This window comes from Dipodomys spectabilis, unplaced genomic scaffold (genome assembly GCF_019054845.1).
Source record: "Dipodomys spectabilis isolate Male_0828 unplaced genomic scaffold, ASM1905484v1 ptg000307l, whole genome shotgun sequence".
NCBI classification, from domain to species: domain Eukaryota; kingdom Metazoa; phylum Chordata; class Mammalia; order Rodentia; family Heteromyidae; genus Dipodomys; species Dipodomys spectabilis.
This window is the reverse complement of record NW_024870984.1, coordinates 2945354-2951847: the sequence shown is the minus strand read 5'-3', so window position 1 is coordinate 2951847 and position 6494 is coordinate 2945354. Positions and strand designations below refer to the sequence as shown.

Below are 6494 nucleotides of genomic sequence, written 5' to 3'. Positions count from 1 at the left end.
GACACCAAAAAAGTCTTGTAACACATGGAGGCTGAACGACACACTGTTGAATAACCAGGGGGTCATGGAAGAGATTAGAAAGGAAATTCAAATGTCCATGATATTCAACAAAAACGAACACACAAATTACCAGTTCCCAGTTCCTCTGGGACACTGCAAAGGCAGTACTCAGAGGCAAGTTTATAGCTCTGAGTTCCTACACCAACAAATTAGAGAGATCTGAATCCAACCACTTAATGAGACATCTGAACCACCTTGAAAAAGATCAGCAAGATAAACCCCAATTCAATAGATGGAAAGAAATAATTAACATTAAATCAGAGTTAAACGAATTAGAATAAAAAAAAAAACAGAAAGAATCAACAAAACAAAAAGTTGGTTCTTTGAAAAAATTGACAAACCCTTAGCAAATCTTATCAGAAAAAGAAGGAACACACGCAAATAAATAAACTCAGATGTGAGAATGGAAATATCTCCACAGAAACAACCAAGATTCTGAACATTATAAGGGAATATTTTCAAACCTTTATGCTAATAAGTTTGAAAACTTGGCAGAAATGGACCCATTGCTAGCAATTATCAACATGCAAATACTAAACCAAGATGAGTTAAAGCATCTTAAGGGGCCCATATCAAGCGTTGAAATAAACACACCAATAAGAGACCACCCATCTAAAAAAATCCCAGGAACTGATGGATTTACAGCAGAATTGTACAAGACCTTCAAAACAGCTCACACCAATACTGCTCCAACTCTTCAATGAAATTGAAAGAGAAAGTTCACTACCGAACTCATGCTATGAAGCCATCATAACCTTCATCCCAAAACCAGGCAGGGAATCATCAAAGAAAGAGAACTATAGACCCATTTCTTTGATGAACATTGATGCAAAGCTTTTCAACAAAATCTTGGCCAATCGAATTCAACAATTACTCCAAAAAATCATATACCACTTTCATACAGGATTCATTTCTGGGATGCAAACCTGTTCAATATACACAAATCAATTAATATAATTTATCACATCAACAAGAGCAAGGATTAAAATCACATGGTTATCTCAACAGATGCAGAAAAAGCATTGGACCAGATCCAACACCCCTTTATGATGAAGGTTCTGGAAAAATTAGGATCCATGGAACATTCCTCAATACAATAAAAGCTGCATATGGAAAAACTACAGCCAGCATTATATAATTAATAGTGAAATACTACAGCCATTTCCTCTTAACTCAGGAATGAGACAAGGTTGTCCACTCTTTCAACTTGTCTTCAATTTAGTATTAGAATGCCTAGCTACAGAAATAAGACAATATTCCATAAAAGGGATCCAAATAGAGAAAGAAGAAGTAAAATTCTCCCTCTTTGCAAATGACATGATCTTGTACTTAAAGAATTCCACGGACTCCACTCCCAAATTACTCAAGCTGATTCAAAACTTTGGCAAAATAGCAGGGTATAAAATTAACCCCCAAAATTAATGGCTTTTCTGTATGCCAACAATGAGAAAAGCGTGGCTCAAATCAAGAAAGCTTTTCCATTTGTAATAGCCCCACAAAAATAAAATACCTAGGAATTAACTTAACCAAAGCAGTGAAAGACTTCTATGATGAAAACTTTAAAAATCTGAAAAAGGAAATCAAAACAGAACTTAGAAATTGGCAAAACCTCCCATGCTCCTCGATAGGAAGGATAAACATTGTGAAAATGACAATATTTCCCAAGGCTATCTACAAGTTCAATGCCATACTTATCAATATTCCAAACGCATTCCTCAAGGAAATAGAAGAGGCATTCCAAAAATTCATATGGAAAAACAAAAGACCCCCAATTGCAAAAAAGCGATACTTAACAGAAAGAACAGTGTTGGAGGAATATCAATACCAAACTTCAAACTCTACTACAAAGCCATATAAATTAAAACTGTTTTGTACTGGTACAAGAACAATGGAACAATAGAATAGAATTAAAAACCCAGAAATTAACCTACAGACCCATAATCATCTAATATTCAATAAAGGATCTAAAAAGATAAAATCAAAGAAAGACAGACTGCTCAGTAAATGGTACTGGCAAAATTGGTTAATCACTTGTAGAAAATTAAGGCTAGCTCCTTATATATCACCCTATACCAGAATCAACTCCAAATGGATCAAAGACCTCAGAGTCAAAGCAGACATTCTGAAAACATTACATGATGGAATAGGAGAAACCCTAGGTCTCTTTGACCAAGGCTGAAATTTTCTAAAAAGAAACCCAGAAGCACAACGAAGGAAAGAAAGGTTGGACAAATGGGATTGCATGCAATTGCAGAGCTTCTGCATGGCAAAGGACATAGCTAGCAGGATCAATAGAAAGCCCACGGAATCTGAGATGATCTTCACTAGCCATACAACCGACAAGGGTTTCATATCTAAAATAGACCTGGAAAACAAAAAATTAAATCCTCCAACAACAAATACTCAACGAAAATACTGTCCAATAAGTAAGTGGGCTGAAGACATAAAGAGAAACTTCTCTGAAGAGGAAAGGAGGGTGACCAATAAACACATGCTCAACCTCCCTAGCCATAAAAGAAATGCAAATCAATCAACTCTGAGATATCACCTCACGTAAGTTAGAATGGCTATAATCAAGAACTCTAAAACCAACAGATGCTGGAGGGGATGTGGACAAAAGGGAACCTTAATGCATGTTTAGTGTGTGTGTAATCTTGTTCAACCACTTTGGAATGTAGTATGGAGATTCCTCCAAAGACTCCACATAGAGCTTCCCCATGACCCAGCAATCCCACTTTTGGGCATTTACCCAAATGATCACAAACAAGACCATACTAAAACTACCAGCACAAATATATTTATTGCAGCATTACCATAGCTAAGATATGGAACCAACCCAGATGCCCCTCAGTAGATGAATGGATGAAGAAAATGTTGTATATATACACAATGGAATTCTATATCTCTATCTGAAAGAATGATATTGCCCCAGGAAATGGAAACTTGGGAAAATTATATTAAGTGAAGAAAGCCAGGTCCAAAGAATCATAGGTCCCATGGTTTCACTTATTAGCAATTGCTAGTGTATGTCTGAGACACGCAGAAATTGTTAAATAAGTTGATGTTAGGTGAAATGAACCGCAAGATAAGAATTCAAATTTATTTTTCTTTCCTGTAATTATTTCTAACATATTTATAAGATGATTTCTTTGTTACTTTGTATGTCCCTCCTGCATGGTATAACCCCTGTTTTCACTGTATTTGATGTTGGTATAATTTGTGGAGGGGAAGGGAAAAACATTTTTAAGTAGGGATACAGGTGGACCCATTGCAACAATGGGATATACAAAACATTATGTCGAAAAAACGAATTTTACAACTTTGGGTGGGGGGAAGTGGGATGGGGAAACGGGATGTAAGGGGGGTGAGATTGGAAGGGATGGTAAGGGGAAACAAAGGAGTATGCAACAATGCTTGATAAGAAATGTACTCATTACCTTGCCCATGTAATTGTAACCCCTCTGACTGGTATTTTCACACTTAAAAAAAAAAACAGGATAAACCATAAAATATAAAGTGAATTTGATAAAAAAATAAAAAATTATTCAGAATAAATTATCAATAAAAAAACAATCTTTACAGAAGCAAACTCTCAGAGATATTACATGACTTTGTAAAGGATAAAGTGGCTGAATTTAATATAAGTTTAGAAGTATGACCATTCAAAAACATAAAAAGATATTCTTTATTTCATTATATAACCCAAAGCAGAAAGTAAATGTTGTTTAGATGATTTTTTAAAACACAGTCTTTCAGGTGCTGGGAGGGTGGTTCAGTGTAGATTGCTTGCCTTGCATGCATGAGGTCCTGGGTTTGATTCCTCAGCACCACATAAGCAGAAAAAGATTGGAGATTTGCTGTGACTGAAGTAGTAGCACTAGCCTTGAGCTGAAGAGCTGAAAGACAGCACCCAGGACCCAGAGTTCAAGCCCCACAACCAACAAAAACAAAACAAAACAAAACACAATCTCTCACTTTTGTGTGCTCAACGTTGTAACACTAGTACTTCAGTCTAGGGCTAAGATTTTAGGTGTGGACATTTATCAACACTCCTGATTCAGATTCTAATTGATAAAATGTTTAATCAATCTTTTGTTTTTACTAATTTTGCTCTTTGTAAATTCACATTTACCTATAAAAAACAGAGTGGCCATCCCAATAACATTCTCAAAGTACTTCCTAATGATGACTTACAAAAAGTTGTATTATATTACAACAAGGAAAACAATGCTACAAATAAGGAAAACCAATACATAAATATTAATGATTAATAAATAAAAAAACAAAACAATTACCACTGTTTCCAATATTTGAAATGTACTACATATTCGATTTATTATTTTCTCATATTGCTGTACATTTAAAACTGCCTAAGTCTATGATGTTAAACCAGAATTTTATAGGCTATCAATAGCCTTTAAAGTTACTCACTAAGATTATTATTTATGGTTCATCTCATCATTTGTATATGGCTTATACCATTTGTTCCTCGCTAACATATAAAGTAAGGAAGCCCTTAAATTTTAACAGAAACTGTGAAGGTAATGTCTTAAATCTTCACTCTGCTTCTTTACACAAACACTTTGCAACTTCTCATTAGTACAGTTTCTATAAACTCTGAAATGTACATACTTAGTAGTGTATGACTGCTACCATGAATCTTATATGCTTTGTGGAAAAGTTTTACAACCTGCTAAATAGTCTAAATTTTGGCATATATGAGCAAATTCCCAAAATTAAACATATTAAAAACATTAAAACTTTTAACAAACCTTAACACTTTCTATAGTGTTCATTATCACAGGTTCCTTGTACAGAATAATTGAATTCCTCCTCCAACACATGCGTTGAACAACAAATATCTGGAATTATTTTGTTTTTGACATGTCAATCTTGACTTTATTCTTAAATGTGTTATTATGTAAAAAATACATGGCTCTAAAATTTCACCACAATTCTTTTGAATTTAATTTTTGTGGAATTGTCTACTTTAAGAAAATCAATTACACTTTATATATAAAAAATGTTCTGTGCTCAATTCAGTAGTACATACACTAACATTGGAACAATAAAGAGAACAATAGCCCCTGACTGAGGATGACACGCAGGTTCGTGAAGCATTCCCGATTTTTAAAAGAACAGATGCTGGATGGGCTTTGGACAGAAGGGAATCTTAATGCATTTTTGTTGGGAGTTTAAACTTGTTCGAAGACTTTGGAAAGTAGTATGGAGGTTCCTCAAAAAACTACATAGAGTGCCTCTAAGGCCCAGCAATCCCATTTTGGGCATTCATCCAAATGATCACAAACAAGACCATACTAAAACTACCAGCAAAACTATGTTCATTGCAGCATTATTTACCATAGATAAGATACATAACCAAACCCGAAGCCCCACAGTAAATGAATGGATCAAGAAAGTGTATGTATTTGTGTGTGTGTGTGTGTGTGTGTGTGTGTGTGTGTGTGTACTGCAATTCTATGCCTCCATCAGAAAGAATGGCATCACCCAGTTTGCTAGGAAATGGAAAGACTTGGCAAAAATTATATTAAGTGAATTAAGCCAGGCCCAAAGAAGTGAAGTAAGCCAGGCCCAAAAAGAAACATATATCCCATGGTTTCCTTATTTGCAATAACTACTATGTGTCTGAGACAAGCAGAAAACATCATATAACTTGATGTTAGGCAACATGAACCCCAAGGTAAGGATTCAAATGGTTTTTCTTTCTTGTGATTGTTTCTAACATATTTATAAGATGATTTCTTTGTTGCTTTGTATGTTTTTCCTGCAAGCTAAAGCCCCTGTTTTCAATGTATTTGATGTTGGTATAATTTGTGGAGGGGAAGAGAAACACAAATTGTTTAAATAGGGATGCAGGTGGACCCATTAAAATGAGATGAACAAGTCGTTATGTCAAAAAATGATTTTGGCCGGGGGGTGGAGGGATGTAGATGGTGAGGGGGCTGGGGTGGGGGAGGTTTGGTGGGGGTGGGGAGTGGGAGATGGGCAGGGATCGGAAGGGGAAAGAAAGGAGAAGGCAACAATGCTTGATAAAAAATGAAATTCTATGCTTCCATCAGAAAGAATGACATTGTCCCATTTGTTAGGAAATGGAAAGACTTGGAAAAAATTATATTAAGTGAAGTAAGCCAGGCCCAGAGACACATAAGTCCCATGGTTTCCCTTATTTGCAATAACTAGTATATGTCTGAGTCAAGCAGGAAAGGTCAGATAAGTTGATGTTAGGGGAATGAACCCCAAGACAAGTATTCAAATGTATTTTGTTTTTTTTTCTTTTAGGCAATTTTTCTCTAACATATTTATAAGACGATTTCTATGTTGCTTTTTATGTCCCTCCCACAAGGTATAACCCATGCTTTCACTGCATTTGATGTTGGTATAATTTGTGGAGGGGAAGGAAAAAAAAAACAATT

General features: G+C 35.3%; 1 non-coding gene across 1 annotated transcript; it reads left to right on the top strand.

Moving 5' to 3' along the window:
• The first annotated feature begins 5090 nt into the window (after window positions 1–5090).
• LOC122127693 lies at window positions 5091–5192 on the top strand. Its single transcript, XR_006151255.1, has one exon. It is a non-coding gene; the product is annotated as a U6 spliceosomal RNA (small nuclear RNA).
• The last annotated feature ends 1302 nt before the right edge of the window (window positions 5193–6494 follow it).